Below are 13,257 nucleotides of genomic sequence, written 5' to 3' on the forward strand. Positions count from 1 at the left end.
CGCTTCCGTAAATGTATTATGACGAAATCATTGAGTCAAGGAGACCACCTTGAAGGTCGAAAATATTAAAGAAAGAATATGTTCCTACTTGGTTGAATAGCCCAATAATGGAGGGTTGAAGGGTATTTTCTATGTGTTATGATTCAAATAGGTGCAACGCATGTCCATGTATCAATTTAGATTTATGTAATTGATATGCATTGTGATGCTTTGTCAAGTTGTGGATGTGTTGTTAGGATGGTTTTGGTGATTCTCTGGCAGGTGGATAGGACCAATTACAAAGGAGGCTCTGCCGAAATTTTTGAAAAATTTAGGACTTAGTAAAAAAAAAATTGGTCGCCTAGAGAGTGGGCTTAACTGTTGTGTGAGTAAATGCAAGAATTGCAGAAGAGTTAAAATTCCAGATGATTCGTGTTTCCACGAGCTTATGATGGAGTGAGTTTAATCTCACCATGATATTACGACAGCAATAGAGTATATGTGTTGTGATCTATGGCTTCGAGCCAAGTTGGGGAGCTTGCTGTTGATTAGCTGATTGCACGGTTTATTACCTGCGTGAATTCTGGTTATTGGCGTATTGGTGGGTTATTGCAGCTACGGAAAAGGACCATGAGTGGTAATTTGAGTAAATGAATTGTTGGATGCATGCTATGGTTAGCCTTATTGGCTCATATTTAGACTTGAGGGAAGATTCATGATTTATGCCTCGTATAGGTGCAGGCTTCGAGGGAAGTGATTCCGTTGGGTGCTTTATCGAGATGGTATTCATATGTTATAAAATTCAGTAGAGTTGGTTGCATTCGGGGCCAAGTCAGAGCTGGGTGGCTCTCAATAGCGGTCCTAGTGAATTCAAGAGGCAAAGTGTGGTGCCTGATGATTCTGAGTCTATAAGTACAGTTAAGAGTCAAGCTTTTGAAGCAGCTTATGAAGAAAGACACAGAATGTTCTATGATGTTTTGACTTGCGGTGTAGCATTGAGAGACATGAAATGGTCATGGTTTTTGAGACAGCATGGTCTCATGATTTAAGGTCACTCGGGGTGAGTGCGGTTGGAATAAGTTAGGTGTTGAAGGGAGATATTATTATTTCTAAGGCAATCAAGGATAAACTGGAAGGAAGTAGATTGATTAGCCATAGTTGAGTTGGCATATTGGTGTCAGTGATCGGTTCGTTCAGCGTGATCGAGTTATGCATGTGATTTGTGGCGGTGCGTGTGAGGCTTGTCGGCCGTAGTGATTGATGTTATTCTGAATCATTCTTCTGTTAGGGCCTGTTATGAGTAGGCGGATCCCGGAAAGGGTTATGGCGGCTTGGACCACTACTTAGAGATTGGGATATTCGACGGTTATGAGAATTTGCCTGTATGTTGCTATAGTTCTCCTGAAGTGAGTTAAATGGAAGGTCTTATGTGATGAAGTATTAGCCTATCATCGGTTCCAGAGTTGTGATGGAGATCGTGTCTATCATATATCGGCACATGAGGTGCAGTGAGTGGTATGGAATTTGAAGTAAGGACCAAGGTCGCAGTTTGGTCAATGAATGTGATGTCAAGAGCTCGGATGAGCAGGAAAGGAGTTTCAGTGTTTTGAGTAAGATGGGTATTGACGTCAGTATCACCTGAGATCGGTGTTCTGTGAGAAAGGCCTTGCATCTTGGTTAGGGATTCCTGATCGCTTTTCAGTGTTAGTGCAGCCGGTGGTTTGAATGTGCAGACCTGTTAATTATTTCGGAAGATGGTGGGAGCTTGTCCCGCGGGAAGATTGTATAAGTGTGACATGTAGTCACTTGATTAATTAGAATTTAAACCAAGTATGAGGATTTTGGTAATATCATCCATTTGAGAATTTATGCCTGGAGGGCACTCTGCTTATTGGGTTATAGACATGTGAAATATTATTGGCCTAGCTTGGCACGATCAGGATCGACTTGAGGTCGGGGGATAGATTTAAATGTGGAAGTGAGCCTTACGTCAGGCCAGTTGTGTTTATTTCAGCAATGCGCTCTTTATGGAAGGATAGTCGCGATCTTATTTCGTGGTCAGATAATTCATGTAAAGATATATTGCGATGTATGAGTTGTGAGACGGCTTGGTAAATTCCTTATGTGTTGAGGTTCCGCTCAGTGGTGATGTTATATGAGCAGGATGGCTCTTGAGACTTAGATCATGTATCGTACCTCAGTTGTGCTTGAGTTGTAGCCTATAACGCTATATGTTTCCTTGGGAATGGTATTATGCACTTTAGTGTGTTTATGACCGATATTCAGTATTTGGATGTGGTGAGCTATTCAGCTCGATGTGTATCTCCTTATGTGAGTCCTATATGTGGATCGGGTGGCACTCCGCCATGGGTATGTTGTTTGGATCGGGTTGTGTGCCGCAACAATGTGATGTTAAGTTCATTGCCCATATTTGCTTTTATGTGTTCTGTTTCCCTATTTTCTGAAGAAGTCCATGTTAGTGTGCGAGTTGAGTAGTTCCTCCCAGAGTTCGCCTTCCTTTTGTATCGCGTTCGAATTGGTAGCCCACTGGCACATTGTGGCGTCTTGTGGGATTTTTGATTATGTCCGAGGTGACTTATTGCCTGAGCAGTTCGTACTGGGTGAGACGAGGTTACTAGATTTGGGGTCAGTGCAAACTGATTATATGAAGTATATTATAGAGCAAAGATCATTCTTTGGTTTGAGACAAGGTAATGGAACTTGTCAGGAGTATAGATCCAATGAATTGTTGATTCAACAGTTGATTATGAATTTCGGCAAATCTCTCCAGTCGTATCGGTGTTGTAAAAACTAGAGCAAGACCTATGTAGGTCATGAGATGCAATGGGAGCATCAGATTTGTGGAATTTCGACTATTATGTTTAAAGAATGTTATTGTGGTCCCATGAGTAAAGTGATGCAAAGTGTGAATTCAGCAAAGTTATGCAGCCATGTTGGGTACAACGTGTGGAGATTGATATGGTGGTCGTATGATGGAAATAGGCTTGGCAGGAAATTCAGGATGTTGGAATTGGACCTAATGGCTTATTTGCTTGAATAAGGGAGTATACCTACAGAGTTGTCGAGATAATGTTCTCAACTGAGTGGTGGTAGCACGGGAAGGTGCATGAGGTGTTAAACAAGTGATTTCAGACTACTTTAGTGTAGTTCTCAGTACGTTCGAGGATGAATGTATGTTTAAGTGGGGGAGATTGTAACGACCCGATCGGTCGTTTTGAGCTCCGACGCGTCATTCATCAGTTTGAGGCCATGAGCAGCTTCATCTCAGGTATATTGACTTGAGTGTATGGTCAAAATTAAAATTCAGGAAGTTTGGAGTCAAATCTAAACGGAAATTCTCATTTTGAAAGCTTAAAATTGAAGAAATGAACTAGGATTGGAATTTTGAGTAAAAGACCTCGGAATTGGGATCCGAAGGTTCTAGCAGGTTCGTATGATGATTTCGTACTTGGGCGTATGTCCGGATCGGGTTTTGGATAACCCGAGAGCGTTTTGGCGCCTATTGTGGAAGATAGCATTTTAGAAGAAATTGCATCAGTTTGGCTTAAAAGGCATTTCAGTGTTATTGATGTCCGTTTGGAATTCCGAGACTGGGAGTAGCTCCGTATGGCGATTCTGGATTTGGGAGCTCGATCGGAAGTGAATTCGGAGGTCCGTAGGTCATTTTGGAGCCGTTTGGCTAAATATAGAAATTTGAAGGTTTTTGAGAAAATTCGACCGTAAGTGGAAATTTTGATATCGGGGTCGGAATGCGATTCCAAAAGTTGGGTCAAGTCCGTAACGTCGAATGTGACTTGTGTGCAAAATTTGAAGTCATTCCTGAATGATTTTGGTAAGGTTTGAGACACTTAGTCTCTTTTAAGGAAGCTTAAGTTGGAAAAGTCAACCGGATATTGACTTATGTGTTAGAGCGCTCGAAATGCGAATTTTATGGTTCAGATAGCTTTGTTAGGTGATTTGGGACTTAGGAGTGTGTCCAGAATATTTTTGTGATGACCGGTGTAGAATTAAGCTTGAATCGGCAAAGTTAGTATTTTGGCGAATTCCGGTTGATAGGTAAGATTTTGATCCGAGGCTCGGAATGGAGTTCCGAGAGTTGCTGTAGCTTCGTTATGTCATTTTGGACTTGTATGCAAAATTTGAGATCATTCGGACTAGTTTTGACGTGTTTCGACATCGGATGTGAAAATTTGAAGGTTCAAAGTTCATAGTCTTGAATCCGTGGTGAATTTAGTATTTTTGCGTTGTTTTTGGTGATTCGAAGGAACAACTAAGTTTGTGTCATATTATGGGACTTGTTAGTACACTTTGTTGGGATCCCATGAGGCTCGGACAAATTTTGGAAGAGTTTTTGGAAGATTTTTGCCGTTTTGAGCATAAATGTAATGATCTAAAGGTTCATTTTTAGTTTTAGAGATCCAAATTTGATTCCAAGACTTCCGGAATTTTGATAATGAATTATATGACTGATCTAGAAATTTTTGTCTAATTTCATCAAGTCGCGATTAGGTTTTTGACGCGAAACATGAGTAATTGTTTGGGCAAATAAGCTCCGAATTGAGTTTCGATTGAAGGGTTGTGTTCGTATTATTATTTGTGACTCATAGGAATAAGAATCGTATAATTACAAGTTTGTATGATGGAGTTAGAACCATTTTAGTAAAAAATGGCTGTGCTGCAATTTAAATTGGCTGCTGGTGCATTTGTTTAGCAGCAGTGAACAGTAACCCGCGCGTGAACAGTACCGCACGTGAACAGTAATTGCGAAAAATCTGGACAGTGAGTTTATAACCGATTTTGGGTCATTTTTCCACCATTTTCAGTCATTTTGAGAGCTTTTGGACGAGGATTGAAGGGAGTTTCAACTGAGATCGATTGGAGGTAAGTTTTATGAGTTAAATACATGATTTTATTGAAGAATCATCCTTGAAATCCATGAAAATATAGCCAAATTATAAGAAATTAGGGCTTGAGATTGAAATTCTAAAATGAAGATTTGAGGGGTCATTTGAACTCCGATTTTGGTAAATTTTATATGTACGGACTCATGGCAAGACGGGAAATCCGGTGATGTGACTTTCGTAATTTTTCGAGAAGTGGGCCCGGGGCTCGGGTTTTGCAAATTTCGTGATTTTTGATATTTTTCGAGTCTTTTCGATTGAGTTATATTCCCTTAGCCTATTGTAATATATTCCTTGTGGTTTTGGCAAGATTCGACGCGCGAGGAGGTCGATTCGAAAGGAAAGGGCATCGCGGAGTAGACTTTTGGTCGTCTTGAGGTGAGTAATAGATGTAAATGCTGTTATGAGGGTTTGAAACCCCGGACTTTTACATCGTAACGCAATATTGAGGTGTGACACGCACTCCATGGTGAGTGCGGGGTCGGATACTATTGGGGATTGTGATTTGGTCCATCCCGTGTGATGTTTATACTATACTGGTGATTGATACACATACTTAATTGATATTACGGGGCTTGATGCCATGTTTGGGGCCTTGTGCCGATTTGTAAAATCCTTCGAGGATTGATATTACTGCTTAGCATGATTTGCATATCATTTAATTTCAGTCCAAGGTTTTAAATGCTGTTTTGCAAACTCAGCCATAATTCTAAGTGTTGAAAACTTAAATGATATTTTTAAATGTATTCCGGGCTGGGAACTTCTGTTTTGTAAATGCCCAAGGGGCTTATTATATTATTTTCTAGACTGATTATAAAGTGACTTGAAATAGTGGTAACAATGACACTGTGTGATATACTTGAAACAGTGGTAACAATGACACTGTGTGATATACTTGAAACAGTGGTAACAATGACACTGTGTGATATACTTGAAATAGTGGTAACAATGACACTGGATGATATACTTGAACAGTGGTAACAATGGCACTGTATGATATAAATTGGTCAGGTAACAATGGCTGACCGGTCAGGTAACAATGACTGACCAAGATATTGCGCTTGGGCTGTAGGAGCCCCTCCGGAGTCTGTACACACCCCCAGTGAGCGCCGTCGACGATAAATAAATATGGATGGCTCGGGCTGCACGCCGCAGTGGGTACTGGAATGTACCATCATATGCATTGCATTGCATTCATGTATTTCTATTTATACTGTTGTTTAGCTGCTCAGTTCCATATGTTGCTGTATATTTGGATTTTAGCTTACTTTGTGTATTTACTGGATTTTCTTATCTTCGGACTGTAGTTACTTTTATTACTCACTGGGTCGGAGTACTCACTTTACTCCCTGCACCTTGTGTGCAGATCCAGGGCAGTCTCAGGCTCAGTAGATCCAGTTGATCAGCAGATCCAGCCTCTGGGAGTATCGAGGTAGCTGCACGGCGTTCGCAGCCATTGATCTTCTCCCTCCTATCCTATCTCTTTATTTCCGTATTATCGGACTTTGGATATACCGTGTATTAGGATGATATTCTGTATTCTAGAGGCTCAGATTCGTGACACCGGGTCCTAGTGAGATTATATTGTGTATTTTGTTAAATTCTTCAGTACTTTAATCTTGCTTAATTGATATTTCTTTCCGCTATTTTTGATAAATTGGGTTAAGTGTTGAATAATGGTCGGGCTTGCCTAGTAGTGTGTTGGGCGCCATCACGACCGGGATTTGGGTCGTGACATTATAGAATCTACAAGCTCTTTAGAGGCCTTTTCTATCATTTTTAGTTTAGTTTCTTTATTAGGGAAGTATTCTTCCTTTATCAGAGTTTCATATTTATTATTTAATGAAGCTAACTGTGTTTGTAATTTATGGAGTTCAATGGTTTTATCTTTTCTAGTACTAGCTTGTTCCGTATTAGGCTTTGAGATACTTAATTTTGTTTTAAGTTGTTATTCTATTTTTTCTAGAAGTTCATTTGTAAAATCAAATTTTTCTCTTAATTGTGGGAATTTTTCTTTAGAAAATTCAGGGATTTTGATAGTAGGATGTGTTTCAATAGTAGGTGCTACTATCGTTTTAGTAGGAGTTCCTATTTTGTTAGTATCTTTTAACTGATTAGATACAACATGTAAAAGGTCATTTGTATAGTTATTTTGGACTATTATTTTGTTTAGATCTTTGTTTGTTAGTTCTTTATCAAGATAGGTACTTTCTTTTTTAAAAGAGGAAGCTGTGACTACTTGATTTTGAACAGGCGTTATGATTTCTTCTAATGGTGGAATAGTGACTTCTATTGTACCTTTATTTTTGGTATACCATTTATTGATTATCATTTGTAAAGATCCCTTTTGATTTGGGATCTGTCCTATTAATTCGAACCATCTAAAGAATTCAATATCACATTTAAGTCTTTTTATGTCCTTAATCCATTTATTTCTAAAAGATCTTCTCAGATCTAAAGAATATGTGTTTATATACCATTTTCTTTTAATGTTATTATCAGGATGTTCCTATAGAGCGTTTAGACTATTCCAGTCTATTTAGAAGTTATTTTCTTCTTTAATGACTCCTAGTTGGTCAACTATTTTAGCAGATTTACTTCTAGGGACAAAGGGACCCTTTTGATAGATTATTTAGGAACAGTATTGTTAAAATCTACTCCTTGTATTTTTCTATCAAGTTCTTCAATTAACTCTTCGTCGTTTTTATTGCTTTTATTATTTCCCTCCGGGGGTTTGAAAGAAGAAGGTCTGCTAAAGGACATTCTTCTACTAGAAGAGGCCTTGTTTATAGACCCTTTATTGCTCTTGTTGGATGTTGAATAACTTGTTCAATATATGAACTTTCTAGTTCATATCTTGGTTGAGTTATGGCTTCAAAACGCAATTCATCTTTTGATAATATCTCATCCCATCGGCTAGGGACGAAGATATTACTATGTTCTTGATTTGCTTCCATGAGCATAGTAACTCCTTTACTACTTTCAATCTTAGCTTTTGGAGCTAAAGTAGTTTTCATTAGCCTGTAATACACTCTGTATATTACTGTTATCTCTCTTGTGTTAATTTTACTATTCATGTTTTTTGTTTTAATATTAAGAGTCAGATTATCTAAAATACTCTGGTCATTTATATCAACCGAATAATTTGGATATCAATTAAAGTAAACTGGGCCCTGGGCTAAGTTACTTTGTAGGACTCCTAATAATCAATCGTCAAAATTTAACAGTCTATCATCTACAACAACAACAACAACAACCCAGTATAATCCTACTTAGTGGGGTCTGGGGGGGTAGTGTGTACGCAGACCTTACCCCTACCCTAGGGTAGAGAGACTGTTTCCAAATAGACCCCCGACATTCTTCCCTCCAAGAACATCCCACCTTGCTCTTGGGGAGACTCGAACTCACAACCTCTCGGTTGGAAGTGGGGGTTGCTTACCATCAGAGCAACCCCTCTTGTCCATCGAACTAACAGTCTATCATCTCTTAGTAATAATAAACAGAGAGGTGTGTCTAAACCTAGTCTGTATAAAAGGTTTGACAGCTACTTGGACCAGTCCGATATGGAGGAAATTATATTTTCTCATGTACTGTTGTATATCATGTGCTGCTAATAACTTAATCGTTTGAATTAAGTTATTAATAGCAATTGTTGATTCACAAGTTTTGATGTTATAGTTTTTAATAAAATCAAACTTGCCGGTATGATATATAGTATTAAAGGATTCTCTAGGAATACTCCAACTTTGTAAATCATTTTCTATTTTGGCAATATTAGTTACTGTCGAGATATTAGCGCTATTTAGAATTTTATTCTTTTCAAAACTAATCATTCTAATACTGAGATGTGTACCTGTTGATACATATAGTTACTGTTTTTATATTTTTCAAAATTATTCTTTTTTGATGTTGATGATTCTCAAGATTATCTCTATAAAAATCAATCTCTCTTTCTATTGTTAATAAAGCTTTATTTCGCAAGTTATTATTCCTGAATATAGATTTGCAAACTCTAATATTGTGTTCAACACAATCTATCTTTCTATTTGTGTTTCGGAGATGTTTCAGAGATCTCCATTTTTGATTATTAAAGAATCTTATATAATGAAAAGTTCTATGTTTCATTATTAAGTTGTTTTAAGACCTTTTTGAAAGTTAAGGGAGAGGTAAATTGTCCTTAAGGTTTTTATTCTCTTTGTTATCTTAATTCAAGACTATTTATCTTAATAGTTCTCTATTGTTCTTAACAGTATATTGTTTATTGTTTATCTTTTTTTTTCTATATGATCTAGTTCTTAAGTTATCTTAGCAGTGTTTTCAGTTCTAAGTTATCTTGGGGGTTGGGAGTTGAACGTGTTCACTCTGTCCTGTTGTATCCTGTCTAACTGCGGCTCTCCTATCCTATAACGACGACGGCAACTGACAGCAACTTAATAGGGTTCAACTAACTCTCTCTCAGAGACCCTCACACTATAAACTGGAAACTTAGACTCACACTAGAGAATAAGATCATGAAGATATAACGAAGATAAATGACAAACGTATACTGGAATGAACAGTATAGGACAATTAAGATCTATAGCATGAAACTGATAACAAGATTTTAATTAACCTTAAAGACAATATGAAAGTTTAGCCTTTCATACCTTAAAAACATACGATGACTTAAGTGCACTTTACACCACAATATTAGGAAAAAAAATAAGATTTCCTTACCTAAATCCTATCTCTAAAGAAGAAAGTGATTATATTAAATCACAAACAATCTTTAAGATAAATTTGCTCACTAAGCAAGTTAATTACTTAAAAAATGATATTAAAGTTCATAAAATAGAACAAACTTTAAGCTAGCCAAAAAAGAAGAAGAGTATATCCATTTTATATTTGTGAAACTTTTGTATGATCAAGTTTCTATTTATCTTTTTTCATGCCATAATCTGGTTAGTTACTCCGTGAACTTTTTTTTTTTTTTTGGATAAATTACTTTACAAGTTATGCACTAAAAAGGGATGGATGATTTAGTAAATAATTTCTTAAACCATTTTTTGGGAGAAGAGACAGATAGAGGTAACTGTCAATCATATATAAAAAAACTACCTCTTGCAACGGTAAAGTTGTCTCCATATGACCTATAGGTACAGGTTCGAGCCGTGGAAACAACCACTAATGCTTGCATTAGGTTAGACTATCTACATCACACCCTTGAGGGGCGGACCTTCGCCGGACCCTACGTAAACACGGGATGCTTTGTGCACCGGGCTACCCTTTACCTCTTTCATAGTTTTATGAGAATCAAGAAGCTTTATGATGTTTATAAAGGTTGTTTTTTGCTTTAGCTATAAGCATGTGACCTGTTTAGCATCAAATTTGTGGTTATTCGCAGAAATATTAGCCCTAATGTGGATGGGTAAGGCCATATATAAAAATTTCATATACATGATAAACCAGTGAGATCTTAGTTTCTCAAGTATGGTAATCCTTCTAGGTTCATCAACTGAATGAGTTTCTTAGTTGGACATTTTTCTAGTCTAAACCTTGACGAAGTCAGTTGTGGCCTCCTTATTGTGGTCTGGGATAATTCCCCTTCATGAGCTAACTTTTAGAGTTGGGTTAGACCCAAGGTTCATTTCTAACATGGTATCAAATTCAAACTCATCTATCCATGTTGTTGTGTTGCACGCGCTTCAATTGTCCAGTCCTAGCGTGCGAGGGGGTGTTAAGTCCCACATTAGTATCTGTGGAAATAGCACGGGCTAGCCAGTTTTCGGATTGATCATTGAAAAATAGCCAGCATTTGCAAATCCATTGAAAAATAGACACTATTTTGCTACAACACGGAAAGTTCCAGCATAATATACTGGAGATTGGTGCACCTGTGTACTATGTTGCGCGGACTCTCCAAAATACTGTCGCACCCGTGTCGGATTCTCCAAAAATGCACTGCTTTTGGAGAATCCGACACGCACCCGGCTATATTTTCGGAGAGTCCGACCAACATAGCATCTGTATGAACTTCTAGCATATTATGATGGAACTCCAACACACGGAAAGTTCTAACATAATATACTGGAGATGGAGCATATGTGTATGAACTTCTAGCATATTATGCTAAACCAGTATATTATACTGGAACTCTAGTATATTATGCTGGAATATTTTCCGAATTTTGAATAATGTTTTCGTTCAAATTTATCTTTACATGAAAAGTGGCTAAATTTCGATACTTTTGAAATTGTGACTATTTTTCAATTACCACTTGTAAATCTAGTTATTTTTTAATTTCACCCTTAGTATCCTAAATAGGTGTTAATCTCCTTATATGGTCTTGGAAATCTTCCCATCATGAGCTAGCTTTTGGGATTAAATTAGACCTAATATCCATTTTTTCACACTTCAAAATTAAAGCAAGAATTATATCCTGAAAGGAAGAGATCATTTATGTAGGAACAAAGTTTCATTTTGATTAGGTGTGAGCATGTGATTTTTGCCCTATGAAAGAATTACTCCCAAAAAATTCAAAATAAAACGATTTTTCCTTGGTGTGCAATTTTTGAATTTTTGTGGTATTTTTGTATAATTATTTGTATTTTTGTCTGTGCATGTTTATTTGTTTAAATTAATAAAAATATAAAATATGTCGCATTTTCATTTAGTATTTATTTAAGTTTGTTTTACAAAAATGAGAAAATCATAAAAAAATAATGTACGTTGCATTTTTAGCATTTAACGTCTAAATTGTGCGATTTTATCGTTAATTGCTATTTAAATGTGCGATAATAGTTATTTGGAATTAATTAGTATTTTTTATAAGTTAATTTAGTTTATAAGTTAATTTAGAATTTTAGTTTTATTAATTAGGAAGTAAAAGAAAAGAGAGCAAGAATATAAAAGAAAATCGGAATTAGGCCTCTTCTTCAATTTTGAACCACAGGCCCAAATATACCCAACCTTCCTCTACGATCCGGTCCATTCCAAACCGGGTCGACCCAGTCCATAACCCCAAAGACCCAACACCCCTATTTCCCTATCTTTCATTTCAAAAAAACAAAACCCTAAAGCATTCACTGTTGAAAAAAAACCCGCCCCTCTCTTGCTCTCTTTCTTCAAGCTTTCAGACTACACTCCCATGGCTGCCTTCCCCATCGCCTTTACCAGCCCCGTCATCCGTCTTCCTCAGCTGAACGACCAGCCATGGACGACCACCCTCGAAGCTTCGCCATGAACGACCACCCTCGAGGTCAAGCTCCCATGGCTGCCCCTTGCTGCTTTGTTTTCTCCATGGCGAGCTCTAGCTCGTCCATGGACTGCCCTCCTTCTTCTTCTTCTTCTTCTGAACACCAGCTCACTCGCCCAACCACAGCAGTCTGTCGACCACCCTGCCAAGCTCCGCCATTGACGAGCTCGTCAAGCTCCCTGTTGCGCGTCTCCTTCTTCTTCTCCGACACTGCTACTGCTGCGTTCTTCATCCTTCACTGCTGCGTCGCTGCTGCTCCATCGTGCTGCTACTGCCAGCTTCACGTCGCCATGGACGCTGCTGCTTCTTCTTCGTCGAAACCCAGCTCCACCTCGTCGCTACTGCTGCTCCGTCACTGCTGTTGTCTGCTGCTTTCTTCTTCAGTTCTTCGATCGTCCGTTCGTGGTCGTCTTCGTCGTAGAAATTGTTTTGGTGCGATAATCGTTTCCGGACAGATTTTTTGTCATTTAAGTTCTTCGTCGTTTCGATCCGGTTAGTGGGTTTGAGTTTCATTTTGTCTGTATTTTGTTTTGATATTCTCGGATCTAAAATCGGTAAATGTTTGATTCTTGTTTTGTTCGTGTTCATCGTTTAATTAATTAGTTTTTCAGTTTGTTCATGTGTTTTATTTATTAAAAGAAATTGTTAGTTTAATTTTAATGTTATTAGATTCAAATTGAAATTTAATTAATTAGTTTTTCAGTTTGTTCATGTGTTTTTATTTATTAAAAGAAATTGTTAGTCTAATTTTAATGTTATTAGATTCAAATTGAAATTTAATTAATTATTTCTTCAGTTTGTTTCATGTATTTTTATGTATTTTTTTAGAAATTTTTAATGTTGTTAGATTCAAGTTGAAATTCAATTAATTATTTCTTCTTCGGTTATTTTTATTCGTTTAAAAGAATTTAGTTGAAATATAGAAATATGTTAGTTTAGTCGCTTGAATCATCCATGTTTGTTGTTTAATATAGATTTAATTCATTTTCATTTTCTGTTTGAAGTTCGTTTTTAATCTAGTGATTTAATGTGAGTTTATGTTTTGGTTTTTAATTTTGATTTAGTTTGAATCATGTATCTTTGTTGTAATTTTGTTGGATTTAATTTGAAGATCAATTGATT

General features: G+C 37.2%; 1 long non-coding RNA gene across 1 annotated transcript in view; it reads right to left on the reverse strand.

Annotated features, from left to right (window-relative positions):
* The window catches only part of LOC104232815 (uncharacterized), a 71,495-nt gene that overhangs the window by 11,707 nt on the left and 46,531 nt on the right, over nt 1-13,257 (reverse strand). The gene's annotated exons all lie outside the window — the stretch shown is intronic.

This window comes from Nicotiana sylvestris, chromosome 5 (assembly GCF_000393655.2).
Source record: "Nicotiana sylvestris chromosome 5, ASM39365v2, whole genome shotgun sequence".
NCBI lineage: Eukaryota > Viridiplantae > Streptophyta > Magnoliopsida > Solanales > Solanaceae > Nicotiana > Nicotiana sylvestris.